The sequence below is a fragment of the Acanthaster planci genome, linkage group LG04, assembly GCF_054643075.1.
Source record: "Acanthaster planci isolate LZ-2023a linkage group LG04, COTS_SCS, whole genome shotgun sequence".
In the NCBI taxonomy this organism is placed as follows: domain Eukaryota; kingdom Metazoa; phylum Echinodermata; class Asteroidea; order Valvatida; family Acanthasteridae; genus Acanthaster; species Acanthaster planci.
Window position 1 is genome coordinate 7,245,593 of NC_141780.1, and position 24,438 is coordinate 7,270,030.

Below are 24,438 nucleotides of genomic sequence, written 5' to 3' on the forward strand. Positions count from 1 at the left end.
AAGCCCCCCTCCCTGATTTTTAACTTTATGTTACCGCGCAAGACTGGTGGTCTATGCGCGTTTATATGTCTGTGGTGCCGCATGCATGCGCACAATGGGAAAACAGGACTTTGGACAAGGTTTGGAACGCTCCTCGGTATGGTAGGCTAATTGTCCAAATACAAAAGAATTTGCACGGAATCATGCAAATTTTATACTTTTTAAATAAATTTTATACATTTTTTTACGTCCGCGGGGTGGACGTGAAACCCTTCAGTTCTGGAGATAGATAAGTGACAATCAAATTTTCCCTTGAGAATGAGAGCAACCATTAAGCTTGAGGTACGCACTGCTAAAGGAGGTTTTTACACCCAAAACACGGAGGGTTTCCTCATTCTTCCGTGTTCTTCCCAATGATTGCGCCGTACTTTTTGTGTGCATCATCACAGTGCACATGCAGCGACAGCCAAGGGCCAGTTCCGCACATGCATGTCATTTCGACTATTTTTGGAGGTGGCGGTGTTCAACCAGTCACAGCTGGCACAGGGAGGGGGGGTGATAGTAGCACTCCAGTCACACGGCTCAGACACGTCAAAGGTCACTCATGCGATAATAACAAGATTCCACCCTCACGCTCCACTCAGTAGACTCTGCCTCCTTGATTTTTGGACAAACTAACCTTGCTAAATTGGCCATTGGCCTGCGCATGTGCACTGAGCGTGTGACGCACACAGTTGTAGCTAGCTGTACAATGCGATTGTTGCGGAGAGAGTGTAATATACGTGAGTAAACCCTCCCATTTTTCAAAGTAAGATTGGTCTTACAGTCTAAAAACTGGCGTTAATTACACAGTTTTCAAGAGCTATACATGTGTGTATCTTACGGTTGCTCTTACGGGGAAATCTGATTGAAAGGTTAAATTTGTGTCACCGGTTATGATACTCAATATTTAAAGGCTGGATTCAAAAACAGATAGCCTGATAGCAACGCAACCCCTGGCGTAACCCCTAAAAATCCAGGGAGCTATAAAACCAACATGGCCGCAAATCACACAGATTAGTGACTTTAGATCATCCTACCACTAGGCATACCCCCACAGTTCTTGGGGTAAACCTCCTGAACATTGGGAATATCTTTTCTCCATCAGTCATGTTGTTAGTCTCAGCCTGGGCCCCTCACCTAGCCCAGATTGGACGGCACTTTCGGTCTCTTCAGTTAGGCCCTAGGGTTATGTACAGGTACATATTTGAGACCAGGGTGGGACCATGAGAGGGCACAATTTTGCTAGCAATGGAGGCTCCTTTGGTGGGAACTGCATCACAGGAGACTATGAAGTACACGCATCACAGTTGCGTCACTACCAGTAAATGAACTCTCCCAGCCAACATGCATGACGTGGCTCTTTTCAACCAATGACGGGGTGCTTCTGCTCAAGGCAGATAGACCTACATGTACATTTCAGAAAGAATTCCATGATGTATGATGATGTACACTTATCCAGGCTTTTCTTCCCACCTCTAAAACTGAACATTTCTTCATTGTCTTCGTCACTCATTATCATCCTGTAATTGGCGCTAAATTAGTAAATGAGCTGTTGGATGATCAGATAAATAAATAAATGAAAATAAATGATGATGTAATATGGATTGGGCTTGACACCCTTTGCACAAATGAACCATGGAGGAAGAAACCTTACACACTGGTCTGAAATGTTCAAGTGTTTCCTAATTGAATACAGCAACATTTTCACTACTAATTTTGGCCCGTTAGGACACTTTTTTATTGCTTTGAGGTGGCTGGTAGTACCTACCGGTTATACTAATAATGTTAGGTCACTGTGTCTGTAGGGAAATATTAGGTGCATCAGTAATTGATTTCTTTCTGTACATGTAGGCCTACATCTCGACTAACATCAAGGATATCAAGAAATTGTGCCATTGCATCTTGAGTGTTGGTGTTCCCTCATGTGACGCCCTTGAAAAAAATTGCCAAAACCCCACATAAACATTTTGAGAAGTTCTGTAAACATAATAATTTCTATTATTACCTCAATTTAAATACACTTAAACAAAGGTTTGTTGGAAAATTATTTTAAATTTTGGGCAGGATTAGAAGTTAGTTCATTTTTCACTGAAGGAAAAAAATGGAAAATTGAGCCAAAATAAAAATTTTATTGGAAAGTTGTAGTGGATGAGTAAAATCAGGAGTTTTGAATTAGATAAGTGGGACTTTGATGAAATTCCACTTACTTTAAAATTTGAGGTAAAAATGTTGCTCTAGCAAGGCACTGGAGGCAAAAAAAATCAAACTGCGCCAAAGTTAGGAGGCGCACAGTTAGCATGGTTAGGGGGCTTCAACAATAAATGAAGGATGTTGCTGTGACAACAGTAACAGCTGAAGGGATGCATTGTTTTTGTTTGTTTGTTTGTTTGTATTGTAGGATGAAGTCATTAAGAGAGGATAATGGAGCAAGGAGTGGCCAATGAGTGGGCAGCATCAGTGGATAGCACAGAACCTGAGTAAGTTCCTTCCCAGCACCAGGTTATTCAATGACAAGCTGGATTGAGAAAGTGAACTTCATTCCTGCAAGTTTACTCATTTTCCCCCGTACAATTGCATGTGTCTGAATGCCAACCTTCCCAGATCCTTCAAAATCCACCAAGGTAGAGCTCACCCCAGCCTCTTTGAATTCAAATGGGACTTAATGTGTCCGTAGAATTTTGGAAAAATGTATCATTCTGGGGAGGATTTTTTAGGATTCGGAAAGGTTTCCAGGAACCACCATCTTTCTATGCTGTCCTTATATGTACGTCTTGCTGCTTAAATAAACATTCTACACTTTGTAAGCTCCGACAAGTTTGGCCTCACAGAAAATGATGAAGATGATTCTGATGTTAGCCATAGCACAGACGGTGAAGGCACATGTAAAGTGTACTTTGTCAGAATGACCCAAAAGAGTTATTCAAAAAACTCCAGAGGGCTTCTGGAAAATATGCACCTCTATAATATTGGAAACATGAGGGTAAATTCCCTATCCCCTTTCCCCAGCTCTCTTGGTTAAAATTCAGAGGTTCTTCAAGAAATTTCCACTCACACAGCCAGACTTTTCACAATTTGTTAAGTTGAGAAAGCAGTCACTGGGTACCTCCTGTTGTTTGTTCAACTGGCTGAAGATGGACCTTTTCCGAATTAGCCGGCTAAGGCTGACTGAATTACAAAAGTCTGTGCCAAATGACTGAAGCCACTCACTCGTGGCTTGAATCATCTTACTTCAGCCACACGCCTTAAAACCCACAACTCTGCTGGGGACATGCTCAAACAAAAGTACATTTATTACAATGCATACAGACATAACTGCTCCCTTTTTGTTACTGTATTTTTACCAGGTGTTAAAGGTGATAGCAGCGTGGTTGGTTCCCTGCTCCCTGGGCTCATCTTCTGGCATCACTGGCCTTATAGAGTAAGGTGATAACAGTGTGGTTGGTCCCCTGCCTGTGAGCTTATCTTCTGGCATCACTGCCCCAGTAGAGTAGCCATCTCTTGTTTTGTGACAATAATAGTCATGATTTTGGTTGTTGCAACAATTTGTTTAAAGATACAGTCCACCATTTGTCTTTTGTGGATTAGTTTCCTTTGAAGCAACAAAATTACTCAAAGTCTAAAGAAGGGAACACAAGAACGAACCTGATGAAGATGAAGTTTCAGCTCAATAGTGAATGCTATTCAGAGAAACCTATTCTAGGACTTAGATTTCAGATCAAAAGTTGCTGAGTCATGTATTAAATTGTGCCTGAATTCAGCATCTTGGAAACATTCTCATATTCAGTCGAATGCAGCTACACCTTGTCACCCCCCTGAACTGATGAATTATAGAAACTGCTAGTGTCTGTGCATCGTGTCAACGCTTGCATGCATTTCTAATGGTGACTTGCCAAAAATTTGAGAAGGCACCTGCTTGAAATCATTGTTTCGTCATGATAACCATTCACCAGAAAGAATAGTTTCTCACAGAATTTAGTCCTCTGTCTAGACCGAGGTGCTTTTCAACTACAATTTTGGATAACTTTTAGATAACTGCAAATGATAGTCATTGAAAATCCTGGGAAAAAGTTGTCCCAGAAAGCCATGGGAAACTCACGGGAAATTAGTTTGAGGAAAAGTCATGGAAATCAAGATCGTACAAAGGTGATTTTGATTGTGGTTATGGATAGTACTGTGGCAGTCTTTCCATTTATTATACCAAACAAATTTTCTGTGCAGAGTGGCATTAAATGCCGTGGAAATTGTCCTATTGTAGTTTTGGAAAGTGCAGGAAAGGTCGCTGAATTTTATTTTCAGATTTCGTGGGAACCTTGCTTGTAACAATCAGGGCCCAATTTCTTGGCGCTGCTTAGCACGCGGTTTCACGCTTACAGAGGCTCTGCGTATTGCCGTATTTCTTGCATAACGTAAACAGTAAATACAGCCAAATGCATCCTAACCTTGGAGGAAAGATTTGCTTAAACTTAGTGATGTAACAACAGAAATCTCTATCCGCACACAAGTGTTAGCACAACCACCCCGAGCACTGCCATAAAATAGTACTCAAGGTTAGCACATTTTTCTGCCAAAGTTAGCACAATTTTTATTTATTATGACAGTGTTAAGCAGCCCCATGAAATTGGGCCCTGACCCCACCCAGCCTGTTACCCCCTGCACTCCCCAGCACTGTATGGTTTTATGGATTTAATAGCCACCCATAAAAAGAGTCTATGTGATGATGGGTTGAAACGTGGATGTTTGGCTCATTTGGGGAAAAATTTATTATTACAGTGTGACTGAAAAACCTTATGTGACCGTTTCTTGTTTTTTGTGATTTTTCCCTGTGTTTAGAGTTGGGAATGCCTCATTGCCAGGTGAATGTACTGCCACAGCTGCCTACATGTACCTACATGGTGCGAGTGGGTTGACTGATGAAATCTCCAAAGTGAAGAGGCAGGTTACGTCATGAGTAGCACAGGTTAGAGTCCTGTGTTTCATATCATTGCTGGCTTTCTGCAAGGATGAATCCAGGAAAGGAAGGAAGGGCCAATTGGGGTCATGACCAAAAAGGAGTAAAAATTGGTTTCGTTTCAAAAAATGAAAGGATCTTTTTGGTCTGTTCAATTTCCCTTCTTTTGAAAAGTAGAAATGTAGCCTAACCCCTAAAACAACTTTAAAAATTGAAAAAGAAATTGGCCCTTAGAATCAAGTTTGTCCTTGACCCCCCCAAAAAAAGAAATTCGGTGGTTGTGGCTAGGTTCTAGGGCAACCCTAACCAAGGGATGGCTGTTTGCATTGTGTCAACCAAGCAAGACGATAGGGATGAGGTTAAACCCTTGTAATCGGGGCAAGCTACATGTGTAGTTGAATGCACCCACTATACTGGAATTGTTCATATTTTCCTGACCTAAAGTTCCTTTTCCTTCATTGCTGTTTCACGAAAAATTACCCTTGATGAATGGTCCACATTTCCTGAGACATGTTCAACATGTTCAAGGAACAATTTGGAGTTCATAATTTTTATAGTAAAACTCATGAAATGAAGCATTTAATCATCTAATACCTTTAGACCGACAACAGCAGGGGCATAATTTAGGGAAAGTCTCCATTTTTAATAACCATGGGCAAATGGCTGCCTTGTCTCCTGGGGCTTCATGATTTGCCGTGCAGCACTGCTTTACATCAAAGAAGATGGATTGGGGGCAACTGTGGCAACTGTCCATCAAACATTATTTGGCCCTGTTGGTCTTTGTAATAAAGTTCTAACCTGTCACAGTTCAATTTTTCTTCCTTATAATATTGCCCAATATTACAAGCCATTAGTAAAAGCCAAGGTGCACATTATGTGAAATTCAGATAAATTCCTGACATCCCTCTTGTTTTGTTTGAAAAAATTTTGAAAAGCAAATTTAACATTTTCTCAAGTTTTATCTGATATTGCACTGAGAACTGTGTTTCCAACTGTGTTTGACTTGTGCACACTTTTGAAATGTTTCTGCCTATACTTTCGGGATCAGTCAATTTCTGTAGAGGAGCAGTTGGTCCATAGATATTTTAGATTTGTTGTCCTCCCTGATTGACATTATAAAACAGCGCCTCCACTTGTTAGGAAAAGTGGAAGACAATTGTAAGTGTTTAAAAATGTCACTTTTTGATTCACTAAACCGTAAAGGGGTGTCTGGAAAAATATTTTTAACAAATGACAAATGCTTCCAGAAGTAATGGGTCAGCTGTGTCGAAGAATCCTCTTGTCATAGTTCATGAAAATAGATGAAAAGCAGTAGACGCTAACAGTTTTTGTTATAAATAAAGAGCGTACCACGATCCTATAATTTTTGACAAAATATTTCAATTTCTGCTGCAGCTTAGTTCCTTTTCTGATTAATTTTTTCCCCAGACCTCCTCAAATGAAAGCTGTGGGTGTGCCCCAGAAAAAGCAGACCCTGATGCTGATGAGAAGAGTGCCCTCGCCTCCTTCAACCTGGAGAGAAGGAAAATTGAGGACAAGATCCTATGGGACTTCACAATGATGATTCATGAGAAGGTCAAGGAGAGGAAAGTAACTCGGATAGATGCCAGTCCTTGCCTCCATCACTGAGGAGGAACAGTTTCCAAGATTGCATGAGGGCTCTTCATCAGAATCTTAGGTATTGATTCACAAAAAGGCAAGGAAAGGACTTAATCTTCTCACAGATGCAGTTCCTTGCTTCCACCTTTAAGTGATGGAGCAAGTCTATCTGCATTTGTACACTACTCAAAGGATCAAAAGATCATAATTAGTCAATAATATTTTAAACAAATGGTGTTCACATTGCAAAAAATGAGCATCATTAAATTTGGCTATTTCCTGTCAGCAAAATAAGAAACTTCCACTACAGAGTACTGAAGTCTCACAACACTGAAAGAAAACTTTGGTAAGCACCTTGTTCAGGTCCTTTATGGCCCTGAAAATGATGTATTAAAAATGTGAGGGCGCTGTTTATGAGTCAGAACGATATTGCGGCAATGTGAGGGCGCTGTTTATGAATTACACCGATATCGCGGCAATGTGAGGGCGCTGTTTATGAGTTAGAAAGATATTGCGGCAATGTGAGGGCGCTGTTTATGAATCTGAATGATGTCGCGGTTATGTGAGGGCGCTGTTTATGAGTCAACGATATCGCGGCAATGTGAGGGCGCTGTTTATGAGTTAGAAAGATATCGCGGCAATGTGAGGGCGCTGTTTATGAATCTGAATAATGTCGCGGTTATGTGAGGGCGCTGTTTATGAGTCAGAACGATATCGCGGTAATGTGAGGGCGCTGCTTATGAGTTAGAATAATATCGCGGTAATGTTGGGGCACCGTTTATGAGCATATTCTGGTAATTTGAGGGGACTTTCAGTGATTCTGAATCACACAAATGAAGCACTTTGAAGATGTATCTCAGCATGAAAAAATTACATGTAACTGTTGAGATCCTTTTCTTCAGTAAAGTAATGCAATTTCTGATGATGCCTTATAGGTTAAAGGTGGGGGTATTCGATCACATAAGAAAAGCAAGAAATTTGACCAGCTGTGTAGTTTTTGAATGCAGTTGGTCAAATTTTCCTCCTGGTCAAAAATTCACGCCCTCTTTGATGAATGATGATTGATACAAAAATCAATTAGTAACGGTTGTTGGGACGTAAGAAAAAAAAGATTCCAAGTTTCCCAGAACCTGAATACAAAATGGTAAGAGGTCCAATATTTCAGTCGGTCACTTCTCAAATGTCCTAAAGTGAGACACGTACATGTACATCAGTTTACCACAATAGGTTGTATGGTACTGGCCAGTCTCATTTGTTTCATTGTACCCCCCCCAACTCTCTAAGACACTCCCAGTTTCTTACCGCCTTGCCTCAGAGTCATCCCATCGTTAATTTATGTGCAAAGAGAATAAAAGGTAGCCGTTTTGAAGCTGTGCAATACCTGAGCAATACACATCACCCAATGCTCTTTAACCTTTCCAGCTAATTGGGCTCTGAAACACGACTAATCAATTACATTGTCTCACATTCAATGGTGCTCAGCCAAGCATGAACATGAGCTTCAGTGTACAATAAGCCAAGTCAATGAGGTGCACACCTGGCTGAAATGTCTGATCCTTTAATTTTTTGAGTAGTGTATATTGATATACAGTACACTGCTGCTATAATGAACAGGACAGGGTCCATACACAATGCTCTGTGTAGCATACTGCATAACTCCCCAAATATTGCGATTTAATTGGTACTGTTCCAATCGTCTTATTTTCATAGGCCAAAAATAACCAAATCTTCTGATTTCCATAAAATGGGAGGGGGGGGTCCTGGCTAAAGAGGGTGCAATTTCCTATGTTGACATGTCAGTTGTTACATATACATTGTATGTGAGTGTTCCTGTTTGTGTAAAATAGATTCTCTTGTGTGGCTGCTTGTTTTGCTATGGGCTCATAACACAGCTGTTCCAATTTCGGAGTTTATTGACATCTTAACTTTTAAGTCGCTGTCATCTGTCCTAATTTTTTTTCTGTAATTTAAAGCAAATTTGTGATGTTTAGTAAAAGTGCGCAGAAAAGTTGGGAGCGAAGAGACATGTTCCGTGTACCGAATTTAGTATAGTAACATTGTACTGTACTTACATCCAAATTGTTTATGACTTAAGAGGTACTCTGTAAACTGAATAGACAATTGGTCAGTTTGCTTTTGAAGAAAGACTTATTGTTCGCCTTTAATTTGTTTTTTTTTTTCATTGTAACGTATTGATTCATATTAATGCACATTTAAAAACATTCATGTTTACCTATCAAGATGCTATACATGTACTTCAAAATTTGCAAATTATTCCTATTTGGAAAGACTCTGGACACTTTGATACTACTTAAAGCTTGTAACTATTGCAAATTAAAAATTAAATGGTGTTCCCATTCAGGCAGCCAAAATACCAGCACTGTTGAGTCAACCCAGTGACTGTCCTGAACCTCACTTTTAACAAGTTCGTCTAACAAACAGAGATATCCTTAAATGTGAAGAACCCACCAACATAGGGCTGGATAGCTCTGTTGGTAGAGCACTGGTACGGTGTTCCCAGGTTCAAATCCTGCTCCAGTCAATTTCTTTGTTCATCTTTATAAGTTTTTCCTTGGACAAAATTCTATGTGCATTTTGTATTTTCCAAGCTGTACATTCACATTGCCAGAGCATTAGAAAAAGGTCTTTCACTTAAAGTTATCACAAAACTGCAAGTCGCAAATTGTTGGCTCAGTGTTGAAAGGTCATAATTGCAATATAATTTTTGAAAACACTCTAAGGGCCTTACTCTGTGCATGAAAGAAATATTTGATTTAGTCATAAAACTAGTTTTTTTGCAGCCAACATGTTTAAATTTTGACCAATTCTGTTTCCCACATAATGTCTAAAACAATTTTTTTCGCTAAAGTGCTTTCGAAGGACCTTTTGGCACTGACATGAAATTTACTTCATTTGAAAATAGTACCTTGCAAAAATGCTTTGTGTATATGTAAAACAATCACCATTTATTGCTATAACCAGTTAATGTCTTTTTGCAAGAGAAATAAATTTTATTTAAATAGCAGAACAACTTGTTTGTACTTGTATATCTATTTGTCAAACTGTAGTACTGTGCCACTTAACCCTTTTCCTAATCTGGACCATTTTACACTGCCAGAGATTAAGGTACATCTGTTTCCATCTTTACATTTTACATTACAGCCTCAACCTACATGGAAGCCCTGCCAGTATTAAACAATTTCCAAGCTCCTTATATAGAGTTCCCTCTTGGAGCCTTTTAGTCTCAATCTTATAAGGGCTACAATAAATGCAATAGCAAGGTGGAACATTAAGAAGCTATGTCCTTCAACCCAATGGGATCCTCAGAGCTCTAATACTGATAGTTTCAAGCCCTCAGTCATCCACTCTACCCTTCCTATGAGCTCTCGGACTTCCAGCCCCAAGGACTTCCACCCTTGCCCATCTCCAGTTTGGCCGAAAAATATTCTAAGTCCAAATAATGGAAGGTTTAACATTTAGAAACAAGCACACTTTTTCAAGAAAGTGCCATGGCATAGCGGTTAAGGACACTAACTGCTATGCACAAGGACCTGGGTTCAATTCCAGGTGGGCATGCACAATTTTGTTAAAAAACTTAGTAAAAAAAAAAAAAAAAAAAAAAAACTCCTCTTCAGGGAACCCCAGGTTTTGAACCAGGGTCCCCTGGCCTGGCAGCCAGCAAGCTAACCACCAGGCCATAGGCTTCTTGATGGAAATAATTTCGGAACTTATATTTAAAGGTTAGGATTGTGCAATTTCAAAAAAGGTCAGAGGGCACATACATTTGCATGTATTTAAATAACAAAAACAGACATTTCAATATGTGATGAGACAGACAACACACAAAATATTCAGACCTTGCATGTATTTCAGTATATTTTAGGTCAAACATATATTTGCAAACCTTTCCATATTTACACTTCCAAATGTTCACTTCTATATCATGTACATGTCACTAAAAATTCAACTGTGTTGGTTGAAACCTGAACACCACTTTCTGCTAGGATTGAAACGTCTAGTCCACTGAATTTTTCATTTTACAGAATACTTCACAATTTTGCTACCTTGTTATAAACAAGTTCATTTCCTTTTTTGCTCTTTCCATTACCACAGTGTGATTAAGGCAGTGTTCAGTTCTTTTATTTCCCTCTTTCCATTACCACTGTGTGATTAAGGCAGTGTTCAGTTCTTTTTTTCCTCTTTCCATTACCACTGTGCCATTAGGGCAGTGTTCAGTTCTTTTTTCCTCTTTCCATTACCACTGTTCCATTAAGGCAGTGTTCAGTTCTTTTTTTCCTCTTTCCATTACCACTGTGCCATTAGGGCAGTGTTCAGTTCTTTTTTCCTCTTTCCATTACCACTGTGTGATCAAGGCAGTGTTCAGTTCTTTTTTTCTCTTCCATTACTACTGTGTGATTAAAGCAGTGTTCAGTTCTTTTTTCCTCTTTCCATTACCACTGTGATTCAAGCAGTGTTTAGTTCTTTTTTCCTCTTTCCATTACCACTGTGTGATGTAGTAGGCTTCACAGAATTGTAATAGCGCCCTCTGTAATTGGTCAGCATTTTATAGCGAAGCCTCTGATGCAGCAAACACAATGGTAATTCATCCTGCCAGGATTGCTAGGAGAAACCAATTAATGTCATCAAGTTCTGTCAGTTTTATTCCAGTGTTAACCCTGAAGTTGCTGGGTAATTTTGCAATATCTCACAGCCGAGATCTTGGCCATTCCAAGTCCGATTTATTTCAGACGTAAAGTTTCAAATCAATCTGACTTATAACTTACAATTGATATGATCATTTGAAGTAGGTTACAAGCGTACCAGCCATCGTGTGCTCTCAGCACTGCAGTTAAAAGTGCAGGTCCGTTTTTTTGGTTGACCTGTTTTGGGTTATGTGTGATTTTCCCAGAACTGCTGTCAAAGTGACTGTAAAAAGCTGCTATATGAAACCAAAGGCTTGGCTTGTAAACATATGAAAAAGTATGGCTGACCTCTTTCATGTGGTCAAGTGGTTAGGGTCTATGGTTTCCAATCATAGGGTTGAAGGTTCGAATCCAGCTGCTGGCAGTATGGTTGTGGCTCTTGGCAAGCCTCTTCAACCCTGCTTGCCTCTCTCCACCCAGGAGTATAAATGGGTACCAGCATTAGCTGGGAAGCAACCTGTGATGGACTGCCATCCCATCCAGGGGGGGGGGAAAGAAATATTCTCAGTTGTTTCATGGCAAGGAACCCACAATAAACACTGGCCTGATGAGCCAAATTGGCTGGGACCAGACTTGCTTCTGTTTTGCTTTTTCTTTCAGGAAAAAAGGAGTGCTTGTAACAAGAAAAATACAGAATTGGTGTCAAAAAGACTACAAAAAAGTTACTGAAAAACTCCTCAAGGCTCAACTACTGTACTGTGGGGATATCTGAAAAAATCCTGAGGGGGCAGATTCTATCTAGCTCTTTTTGGGTCAAATGAACACACACAATTAAGTTGTCAAACCTGGAAGTGATTTGGTTCCGGTAATATCTTATTACCCCTATTGGCTTGAGTATCTATATTTGAAATCTTCAATACTGCGTTGGCGTTACTTTCTGCATGTGTCTGTGACATCAATGATGGTCCCAACATATCTTCAATACTTGAAAAGATATCCAACTTGCAGTCACTGCAGAAGACATTCTTCTGGATGGACAGCACGTTTCTTCCACTCTCACTACCATCTCTGCTTCTATCCACTTGCTAACAAGTGCCCTAAAAATAAAGAAAAAGTTACATGGACTGGAGAAATAGAAAGGCCTCATTTCTTCAATTAAAATGAATGATTCCAAAGCCATTTTCCTAATAAAACCAAGCACAATATATAACCCTAACTGTTCAGGGTTGTTAGAAACCCTGTCAGAAACATCTGTCTGCATCATATGTCAAAGTAACTTGCTTGCCCAGTGTAACAAGATCCTACAGGTCAACTCTCTCCAAGGCCAAACAGCCTGGGAGTCTGTGGTTGCCAGCCACTACAAGATCCAACAGTGGCATTGTTCAATGAGACCAGCTCTCAACATGACCAGTTTGTTTGGCTGCTGTTGATTGCCAAGTGCATCAGAATAGTGCATCAGACTTTTGCATTTGCTGCAGTATGTTGCAGTTGGCAGGGTTTAGGGTCAAGGTCAGTATTTACAAAGTGATACATGCAGTTTTCACCATTTTTTAAACTCCTCTTGTAAAGGTTGTAGACTGCTGGCCCTCTTTGATTCCACAATCTGACCGTCTTGCTTGGACCTTCATCAGTGCTCCAAGACCAGATATTTTGAAAATAAGGGGCTTGATCTGTGAAATCTCAGTATGATCTTCCTCACCCTATGGGAGAAGGGAAAGGTTACCTCCCCCCCTCCCACACACACACTGACATAACACCTTCCATTGTTTCCATCCCACACAGCACTGTTACCCCTTCAAAAAATGTCTTCCCTACAAGTTATTTTCCCTTTCATGGGTGGAAGGTGAAGCCGCCACAGCTGCCTAATTGCGATCAAATCAGAAGGGTTAGCAGGTGTCAATTACATGTACCTTTGCATGAGCATGATGTCATATCCAGACTTACATGTCTCCATCGTCCAGTCATCTCCTGATCGCCATCTGCCAGGTGTGCATGAAGGTGTGGGGTCCACCATCAAAGTATTCCAATGCAATGCAGGTGTATAGGGTGCATTGATTCCAAGGCAGACCTGGAAAAATAGCAAGCTATCACAATAAGAGAAACTCAGTCAAACTGAAGAATCTTCAACGGCAAAGTTGCAGGGAACTGAATCAATAGGGACTCACACACCAATTCTATATATGTAAGTATCAAACCCCCCCAAAAAGATCAACCCTTTAAACAAAGACCAAACTGAAAAATTAAATAAGACTTGAAAAACATGAACTAAAGTTTGCTGTGGAATCACAGATCAGCCAAACCTTTGTACATCTCCTCTGCCAGACAGCCAAGTCACAGTGCCAGCTGTGACAAGTCACATGGTCCAAAATAACCCGGCTTTTTTAGCATTCACCAGCAGTGTGTCAAACAGAACTTATAAGAATACATGTACACTCAGACTTCAATCACTGACCTCTAGTAAAAAACCACACTCAAGTTATATGAAATAAAATGACATATCCACGTAAGTTGACTTGTCTCTGCCGATCTGCTTCACTGAGTATCACGTCAACACTGCATTTATGTGACCAAATTAAAAGCAAGGGTTGGGAACTCTTAACTACAAGCATCTGCAAAAGTATAAGACCACCTGGAATTTTATTGGCATTTCTGTCACTGGGCCTGCATTACATTATCTCATTGAATGGTGCATATGGTCCTGCAGTGGACTTGGTTGTTAAAGTTCGATTGCAATTGATTTGTGCCTTTTCTTGATACTGTGTGTGGTTTGGGTTTGGTTCTGGTTTGGTTTTTAGGGGGTCGTTATTTTCTTAGTACCTGGTTCTGTTTTTTGGTACTGCTGATATTTATTGAGAGTCTTTTACTAAAAGGTTAAGGTTTACTGGGTCTGAAAATTGAATTTCCAGGTCTCAAGTTTATGGTCTGAGGTATTTTCACTGATTTTGGGGTTTGTTTTGCTTTTCTTTGACTTTTCATTTTTCTTACTTTTTTGTCGGCTAAGAAGTTACTTAATAGATAGTAGATTATTTTTTTCTAGATTGGTTCTTAAAAGTTTTTTATCTTTTGACATTTTTTGAGATCAAACACTTTTTCTGTCCTGTCTCATTCTTTTTAGAAAGACCTTGCAATTTGTCCTTAGATGATACCTAGTTAGGTAGTATTTTGTGCAAGAGATTTCCCCTAAAAGTTGTCTTCTTCTAGTGTTCCATTTTTTCAGGGTACATTTTTTTTTACTATTCTTGGTGGAGAGTCAGGGTAGGGATACTGTTCTTCGGAACTTAGCCAGGTCTTTTTTTATTCTTGAATAGGGATAGATTTTTTTTTCTGTTGTGGGCAATGGTCAGATCTGGTCACACCAACATAGTATTTGGATAAGGTTCAATGAAGTTGCATGATGGCGGAGACTCCAAGTCCAACGAGATTCACACTCCAAATGTCAGACACTCCACCTTTGTTGACGCCTCATCCAGCAACTACCACACATGGAACAGCCCTACCACCACCACACGGGCAGCTTACTCCCCAACAGATCATCGGTTTCTACCTCATCTCCAGGGACACTTATCTCACACTGGCTGATGCATTGAGGACTGTCACAACACACCAAGTGAAAGGAGTCCCCACATTCACTGGACGTGAGAAAAGCATTCGAGTTGAAGATTAGATCCGAGACATGCCTTACCTGCTAGAGGCGAAGGGCAGCACAAGAAGAGTCCGGTTCCATGAGGTGGTGCGCAACACAGCTGGGAGGGCTTGCGATGTTGTGCTAAATCTCGAGAGCCGCAGTCCCTTTGAAGTCACAGCAGAGGCACCTTTTGCTGAACTTTGGAGGAGTTTGGGGAAGATAACTTGGCCTCCTCACCCATGACGCGATTTTATGCGAGGGTTCAGAAAGGTGGTGAATCAGCAAGCGAGTATGCCATCGCTCTTGAGGCGCTCTTGAGGCATATTGAGGAGAAGGGGAGACACAAGGCTGCCAGAATCTGTTTGGTGACACCAGGGACAGCATCCTCACCACCCAGTTCATGACAGGGCTACGTGACGACCGATGCAGACAAAGACTTGCACCCATGCGACCTCGCAACATGAGTTTTAAAGAACTCCGGGCAGAGCTGAGGGTTGTTGCGGAGGAGAAGCACCAACAGGAGGAACGAATGCGACAACACTATCAGTTGATGACGCACATCCCTACCAAGGCAGACATCTCCAAGAACCCGACGCCACCCCCAGTAGACAAGCCTGGCAACACACAGAACAGCCAAGACACCGGTGTGAACCTTGCAGATATTGCCAAGTTGATGGAAAGGCAGACCAATACACTGAACCAAGTTCTGGAGAATCAGATGCAACTAGGCCAACGTGTCAAAAGGTTGGAAAGAAGTTCCCAGGTGATACAGCCTCAGAATCCTCAGCGGGCCAGTGCAGTCATCCATCCTGCACCAAGATTTCATGACCAACCAAAGTCCTGCTACAACTGTGGCAGCTTAGGCCAATTCGCCTGCAGATGTCCACAGCCGAGACAAGCACAGCCGATGTCAACTTCAGCTCCATTAAACTAGGGAGACCATCTGATGCAGGGCGATCAGTGGGTTTTCCTAGTTGTCTAAGCCCACCTTTTTCCACTTCAGAAATACTTCCAAGAGATGACAAAAGCAATAGTGACCTAGTTGGGCCAGTGAGTGACGTGGAGATTGCTATGTCAGGGAAGAAGTGCTCTGTTCTACTGGACACTGAATCTCAGGTGAGCACCACAACCGATGTCTACATAGCCAACCATCCACACCTACAAACATAAGTTCCCCAGCAGACTAGCGTTATTATCCAGGGCGCGGGAGGGCAATCTGTGCCCCACAGTGGAGTCATCTTTGTGGAGGTAGAAGTTTTCGGTCGCACTATACCACCAATGTTCATTGTTCCAGTTACAGCGTTTTGCCAGAAGATTCCTGGGTTGGTAGGAACCAACGTTCTGAGGGCAAGTCACGATACCCTGCATACAAAGTATGGGAGAAGATTTCTTGCTAAGGTGCAACAGATGTCCAAAACGTGGTATTCTGCCCTGCAGTGTGTCGAATCGGATGGGGGAGACTTGGCAAAGAAGAATTGCATGTTCAGCATTCTTAAGTACAGAGGCAAGAAACCACTAATAGTAAAGGCCGGAACAGAAGTCGACATCCCAACAGAGGCATCCAGGCACACACAAGGAAGATCAATTGAGGCGCTTGTAGAGGACACTGGCCATACACCATTCAAACAATCCTTGGCAGTTGGCAAAGCCTTCGTCGAAGTCCGCAATGGAAGAGTTCCGGTGAGGGTGTGTAATCAGACAGCCCATGATGTTGTAGTGCGGCAGAATACGAGGCTTGCTAACTTGGTTGTGGGTCAACTCATGTCATCAGAATATGGGTCCATCACAGAGTCGCCAACCCCGAGTGCACAGAAGATATCAGTGGCAAGCCATTTGGAGGCATCTACTCGTGCAAGTGTCCAAGAAACCTCCGGGGTTGACATTGACCTGAGCTCCCTCACAGCTGAAGATAGGCAGAGGCTGACTCGGTTACTGGAAGATAATGCAGATATCTTTTCCAAGAACTCACAAGATCTTGGGTTCACGGAGACAATTGAGCATGGGATTCCACTAGTAGATCCAACCCCTTTCGGCTTCCCTACAGACGTATTCCCCTCTCCCAATATCATGAAGTGCGAAACCACATAGAGGACCTCAAGGAGTCTGGAGTCATACAGCCAAGTACAAGCCCGTTTGCATCCCCCATTGTAATTGTCAGGAAGAAGGATGGAAGTATCTGACTAAGTGTAGATTACCAAACACTCAATTCCAGAACTGTGAGGGATGCCTACCCACTCCCAAGGATCGATGAGGCACTAGATGCCCTTTGTCATGCCAAATAGTTCTCCTGTCTGGATCTTACTTTGGGGTATCATCAGGTCAAAGTTGCCGGTAAGGACCAACCAAAAACAGCATTCATTTCACCAATGGGACTGTACAAATTCCAGAGACTGCCCTTTGGCCTGACAAATGCACCCGCCACATTCCAGAAGTTGATGGTCACAATTTTCGGTGACTTGAATTTTGACAGCATCCTGCTCTACTTGGACGACATTATCGTCTTCAGCGCAATGGTGGAAGAGCATGTGAGTCGACTGTCCAAGGTGTTTTCACGGTTGCGAGAGCATGGTCTGAAGTTAAAGCCATCAAAGTGCCACCTACTTCGAAGCAGCGTAAAATATCTTGGCCATGTTGTGTCAGCAGATGGCATTGCTACTAACCCGGAAAAGATTTCAGCTGTCAAGAATTTGCCCATGCTCAAGTCGAAGTGTGATGTTCGAGGATTTCTTGACCTCACCGGTTACTACAGGATGTTCGTCCGGAACTATTCCAAGATAGCATCCCCTTGTTTGCAGTAACTGGAGGGAAGAGAGGCACTAAAGATCCACCCTTAATTCAGTCACCAGAGTGATTCATATGTCAAGCTGTTGGAGGAGAACCCACGTCTAGCGTACGACATGGTGAAAGAGAAGGCTGCTAAATCAGGAGAGAAGCAGAAAGCAATGTATGACCAGAAAGCGCATGCTCAAGCACTGAAGGCTGGTGATCAGGTGCTAGTTGCCAACAAAACACCCAGAGGAAGGAATAAGCTGAAGGACAAATGGGAGCCTTAGCCGTACGTCGTCATCAGAAAACTATCAAACCTGCCAGTCTACATTGTTCGAGACCTAGGTGGTAGGAGAACCAGACCTGTGGACAGAAACTTGTTGTCCGTCTGCCCATTTGACCTGTCAGAAGACCAGGACAGTGCTAATCCATCAGATGAAGGGACGCAGTGGATTCCTGCCCACAATACACGCGCAAGTATAGTCCCCAAATCTTTGTTATCTGAGCCCTATCACATTATACAGTAATCATATGTACATGTAACCAGGTATCCGACTGAAACAACATCGGTGTAGCGGTAACTACTGCCCTACACACAAATATCACCGGTGGGCCAGAGCAAAATGCACTGCCTGAATATACCTAAAGAAAAGCCTGTGTCACATTCCGGCCCCTAAATGTAAGAGTTATAAGCGAACATTTACAATAACAATCTTGTAATCAGGCTTACAGTAAACCTTAAGCACTACTTTAAACATTAACACAAGAAATAGTCGCCATAAAGGGCGACTGGCTTAAACTGGCAGAACTGAATGCTTAGTCCTCGACACTGTCCAGCAGGCACAACTTAGTGATGGGCCTGATAAAGCTTCCAGTGGCTGTACAGACTTATGCACTCAGCACAAGTCCGGGAAGCGTCTTTAATATCCAAGCCAGAGGCCAACGACTCCTGGGTAAGTTGTCATCCCTCACCAACACCAGGTTGTGTCTCAATCCAACGTTGTCGACGTTGGAGCGTTGGGAGATACTCAGCAGTCCAGCACCTCCAAAACTGCTCGACTAGAAACTGCACGTGTTTCCATCGTCTCCCGTACTGGTCAGTTGTCTTGGTGTCACAGAGCAGTATCGGGTGACCGTATCCGAGTTTCAACAGGTGATTGGGTGTGAGTGGCTCAAGGACCTTGGGGTCCTCCAAGATGGCTGTGATGGGTCTAGCATTGACAACAGATTCTACCTAACAAAGCAAGGTGTCGAGTCTCTTGTCGTCAAGCACCTGGTTACACAGAAGTGAATTCAGAACTTTGCGACAGGTGTGAATTTGGCACTCCCAAACCCTGCCCATATGCGATGCCCCTGGGGGGTTGAACTGACATTCAACCTTTCCGTCAAGGAAGAAGCCCTCTATCTTCTTGCTCCTTCCAATGCGCTCAATAGCTGACTTCAGCTACCTCTCTCCACCAATGAAATTCGTCCCATTGTCAGAGTAAATCTTCTTTGGGGTTCCCCTCCTGGCGGCAAATCTGAGGAAGGCGTTAAGGAAAGTATCAGTGTCAAGAGAGTGCAACTTCTCCAGGTGGATGGCTCTCATAGCCATACAGGTGAATATGCACCGTACCTTTTTCTCTGCTCCTGCCATGTTTAACGTAAAACGGTCCAAAGCAATCGACACCTGTGTGGCTAAATGGCGGGTCACCTGGAGTAATTTTGTAAGCTGGCAGATTGGTCATGCGTTGCACACCAGGCGGTCCTCGCAGTCTTCTGCAGAGCACACATTCCTTCAGAATGCGGTTGATCAGGGGTCGTGCTTTAGGAATCCAATACTGTCGTTGTACAAGGACAGCACATGTTCCTTGCCCGAGTGGCCAGACAAAGATTCATGCGCATGACGAATTAGCAGAGTGGCTAGATGGCATTCACAGGGCAAAATTGCTGGAAACTTGGACGATGCCATAATTGAAGCATGTCTAAGTCTACCACCTAGCCTCAATACTCCATGCTCATCAATACATGGCGCTAGACTGTACAAAGAACTCTGACTATGGCTAGTTCAGCATCTTCAACTTCACCCACCGTTAACTTCAGGGAGCGTTTATCTTCCCCATCCGGGTACCTGGGTCTCTGTCCCTCCATCTCTTACTGTCAAGCAGAATTTGAGCACTGCATCCTCTAGATGCATTATAAGCAGGATTCTGCTTTGTGTCGACATGTCTCCACTGACTGGCAGTAGACCCATCATGGATCGTTGGCTACAAAGGTTTGAAAACATTTTGATTCATTGTTAACATACTGGAGAACCAGCATACTGTCTGTCCAGAACGTTGGCCCTTGGACCTGTAGCCTCCGCTCTCGCCTGAGCACTTGATCCATCTTCACTGCAATGACCGCAGCAGACAGCTCTAATCTTCAGATGGTCATGGTCTTGAGTGGAGCTAGTCGTGACTTGCCAGTAAGGAAGCTGAGGTGGACATCACAATCATTGTTGACGAATCGGGCATAGGACACACAACCGTAAGCATTCTGTGAGGCATCAGAGAAGTGATGTAGACAGCTTTCACAAACATATCCGAAGTCCCTTGGAACCAGGCCTCTATTGACAGCAAACTGCTCCAACTTTGGAAGGTCATCCAACTATCTAGCCCACTGACTTTGTGTGTTGGCTTCCAGTGGCTCGTCCCTCCCTTTCCAACTACTCTGCACTCATTCTGAAACAATATTTTGGCTACCAGAACGTATAGCCACAAAAAACCAAGAGGGTCATACACTGAACTTAGGGTACTCAGAAGAGCTCTCTTGGTGTGACAGCCATGATTCAACATTATCTTGACTCCTATCTGGTCATGTTCGGTGTCCCAGCGTACTCCCAGGGCTCTCTCTGAAGGAAGGCATGCATGGTCAAGGTCCAGGTTGGAGAAAGCCTTGGCCTTTTCAGCCGTTGGTATTGACTCAATAACCTTTCTACTACTGCAGATCCATTTAGTCAGATGAAAACCACCTTCAGCTACATGTACCAAATGCGATAACTGTTTGATCATATCTATGGCATCATTATCTGACTTGAAAGATTTGAGAAGATCATCCACATAAAAGTTTTCTTTCACAGCCGGGACTGCATCACTACTGTACATCTCCATGTTGTCATTTGCAGTACGATGAAGAGCGAATGCAGCACAACTTGGATTCCATACCCCTCCAAAGGGGTGGACTGTCATATGGAAAACCTCTGGGGGTCTGGTCAAATCTCCTTCAGGCCACCAAAAAAATCTTATCACATCCCTGTGTTCTTTGGAGACACCAACCTGGTGGAACATTTTTTCAATGTCTCCCATCAATCCCACCTTGCGCTCTCGGAACCAGATAAGTACTCCCACAAGCTTGTTCATCATGTCCAGCCCCTGAAGTACTTGGTCATTAAAGCGAGGTGTTACAGCACGATCATATATGATCCTCAGCTTTTCAGGCTTGTTCGGATTTGGAACGCAATGATGAGGCAAGTACCAAGTTAGTCCTGATGATGACTCCAGCTCCTGCCCAGGAACCCTTTCGGCAAACCTTCTAGTCAGCAGGTCCTGCATCTCTGCACAGTACCTGGAGTGCAACCTTTCTGCAACACTCCTGTTGTCAGGCAGATTTGGAGGCTATGACTTGAATGGTATGTCCAATTGGTAGTGGCCACCAATAAGGGTGACAGAGTTGTTCCATGCCTTGCTGGCCTTCTTGTCGTCCAGAGACATGGTTCTATCATCAGACAGGTCTGCAGTATCCAGCTTCCAAATCGCTCAAACTGAAAATCGAGGCCTCCCTGCACGAAGTTGGACACAGCTTCTGTCAGACTCTTGCCAGCTAGTGGCCCATTTACCGTCCAACCAAGGCAGGTTCTGACGGCATAGGGTTCGCCTTCCCCACCATGCCTCACTTCCAAAGGAACAAGGGCCTGTGGAGCATCTTGTCCGATCAGCAAAGTTACACCTTCCTTCGTCATGTATGGGACAGGGGTGTCTCTCAGGAGTCCAAACTTCTTCAGGTCCTCATGGGTGTCACATGAATCTCTCAGAGTTGGGAACTTGGTCAGGGTATGTGTCTTTGGGATGCGAAATGACTTTCTGATGTGAGCCTTGCCAACAGTTCCAGATATGTCTAGCGCAACAACCAGTGTTTCAACATGTGCATTCTTGTTCAGCGTGTCTGGAGACAAAGACTCGGGAGTTCCCTCAAGACTTAACATCTTCACTAGTCCCATTGAGCAGAACGATCTGTTGCTCCCGGGGTCCAGAAGAGCATGAGTTTTTAGCCACTCTCCATAACCAGCACCTCTCACCATCACGGCAACGACTGGTAGGGCTACCTTGGAGCATTCTTGACCAGATCCATATGCAAGGCTAGATGCTCGACGTGTCGGTTCGTCAGAGGTCTTCTTTGCTGAAGCACTGCCAGGTTCAGGACTCTTTTGCTGAAAGACACTGTGTAACATTTTATCATGCCTTCCTCGACAACCTTCAACACTGCAGGGAGCTGCTTTACACATTCTTGAGAAGTGTTTACAGGAGAGGCAATTGAAGCACAACTTGCTCTCACTTGCCAACTTAACACGATCTGGCGGAGACATCTTTCTAAAGTTATCACAGTCTTTGAGTGCGTGTCCTGCAGAGCACAATGGGCAAGTTGTCTTCAGCATTCTTGTCCTGCCCATCTGATACCTGGAGGAGTCACTCTCAACTTTCTGGTCAGACTGCTTGGTGGCTTGGATACTGTATTTAACTCCCTTCTTGGCTGACGATTTCTCTTCGCTATTTCGTTCCTCTAACCCATAAATCAGATCATTCACTTCTCAGGCTGTTTTGTTGATAAACTTGACAAGCTCCGCAATGTTAGAAAAGTGACCAGTCTCATCGAGAATACGTACAGCCTTGGAGCGCCATTTAGCTTGGAAATACTGTGGCAGTCTCTTTATGATGAGGCTGAGGCTTCTCTTAGTGTCAACTTCATCAAGTTTTTTCATTGCTGTCAAAGCAACTGTGCAACTCTGCAGGTCATCAGCTAACTTTTGGATACCTCGACGGTCCCCTGGTGGGATGCGTGGGCCCTCTGCAAGTTTACTGACCCAGGTTTACGAAATCTTGTAATTGTTACCAAACCCCTCCCATAGTAGTTTTCTAGCCTTACTGTAGCCCTTGTCTGGTTGCATGACAGCACAACATCGGATAACTGCAAGTGCATCACCTTCGCAATACTGGAAAAGTCGGTTTAACTTGACACTGGCCCCAACGTTGCTGTTCCCAACTGCGGCATCAAAACCAGAAATGAAGATCCAATAGTCGAGCGGATCGCCACTGAACTTGACAAGTTCACATTTGGGGAGGAGAAGTGCATCGATCATCTCACATTGCAAAGGCGCAGTTGAACTTTGCAGTGAGGGTTGCTCAAGAACGACAGGTGAAGCGGACGGGGAAGATTGCTTTACTTCCATGGGCGACTGCGGAGTACCAATTAACCACTGGTTTACCTTCTCTGCAGCGGTTTGCGCACCGAAGCTCAAGTCCTGTTGAACTTCCTGTGGAAATTGTTCGTCAATATCTTCCAGAGCCCTTGTTCAGCCTCAACCTTGGCAACATCCATTTGAAATTTGCAGTCTCGCTTGCGCTGTTGTCTGAATTCTTCTTCTTTAATGGCTTTCATTGCTGCTACATTTGAAGCTTCTGCCTTTAGACTTGCCAATGTCATGGCCGCTCTCAGCCTGGCACTGCTAATTGTACTAAAACTGGTACCAGCCTTGCTGGATTTACTGGCATTAGAAATCAACATGTACATATACAGGTATTACCAAGTTAAAACAATACAGAGGGAAAATAACAATGAAACATGCAACAGCAATGCAATAATGATCAACAGAATAGATGTGAATCCTAAATTTGAAAAAGTTCAAGGGCAATACAGCAATCAAATAATTATATCACAATTAGGATACAACAATAAATCACAATCATCATTCAGAAGCATGCACAGTTCAGCACCCAAGAGTTCAGTCAACTTTCCTCGATGCAAATTAAAATGATGTTTCCTTTCAAGGTTGATGGACTGGTACATAGTCAATAATGTCTAATCACTGCAGAGATTATGCCGTTAACTATGCCACAGGATCCTTCTTCTGGAAGAACGCCTGATGATCACAAATCAAACCACACATTGTAGGTCAGTCACTGCAAACACAGCCTAACTTTTCCTGGTGCAGGTACGGTACATGAAGCGCTTGTCTCTGCAGGGCTTGTCTTCACCTCTCAACTGCTGGATCAGAAGGTTTCCAGGACAGCATAGTATTCCCACATGATGGACCAATGGCTGTCGAACGGGGAGGGGGGCTGGCTCACTAGGCCGCAACATCATGAACTCCAAGCTTTCTGCTGTCCAGTCTGCCACGATCAACCTACACTTTCAATGAGGCTGGGTCACTAACACTTCCCACACTGTCACCTTGTGGAGTGTAACTAGGTTTAATCTGGAATTAACCAAATCAAAGCAAAACATATGGTATCAGGTTGTGAAATTACACGTCACATGAAAGGGTGGTAATTGATCAGGCTCTAATAACATAAATCACAATACATGTACATTAAAAGCACGTAGTTACATAACACTATTGGAAGACATACATGTATCAACCTAAGTACATGTAGTTTGCAATAGATAGAAAACCGAGGGCTGAATGTTTTCGAGAAAAGTACATGTATGCAGCCAAAACTTACGAATTTGCTGAGCACAGGCTGACAAACACAATGTACTAGCAGAACTAGCAGGAACACGTCAAAACATGGTTTTCCAATATCTATTCATCCAATAAATCT

General features: G+C 42.9%; 2 long non-coding RNA genes across 3 annotated transcripts; one reads left to right on the forward strand and one right to left on the reverse strand.

Moving 5' to 3' along the window:
• The first annotated feature begins 474 nt into the window (after positions 1-474).
• LOC110989547 (uncharacterized) lies at positions 475-9,599 on the forward strand. Of its 2 annotated transcripts, none has more exons than XR_015425032.1 (5): positions 475-787; positions 2,420-2,498; positions 3,366-3,444; positions 4,852-4,978; positions 6,398-9,599. It is a non-coding gene; the product is annotated as an uncharacterized LOC110989547 (long non-coding RNA). The 2 variants fall into 2 exon arrangements; XR_002599643.2 differs by having other exon boundaries at positions 480-761.
• Positions 9,600-10,283: 684 nt separating this feature from the next.
• LOC147799337 (uncharacterized) lies at positions 10,284-16,936 on the reverse strand. Its single transcript, XR_015425033.1, has 2 exons — positions 13,156-16,936; positions 10,284-12,308 (listed from the first exon to the last, which is right to left on the reverse strand). It is a non-coding gene; the product is annotated as an uncharacterized LOC147799337 (long non-coding RNA).
• Between the last annotated feature and the right edge of the window lie 7,502 nt (positions 16,937-24,438).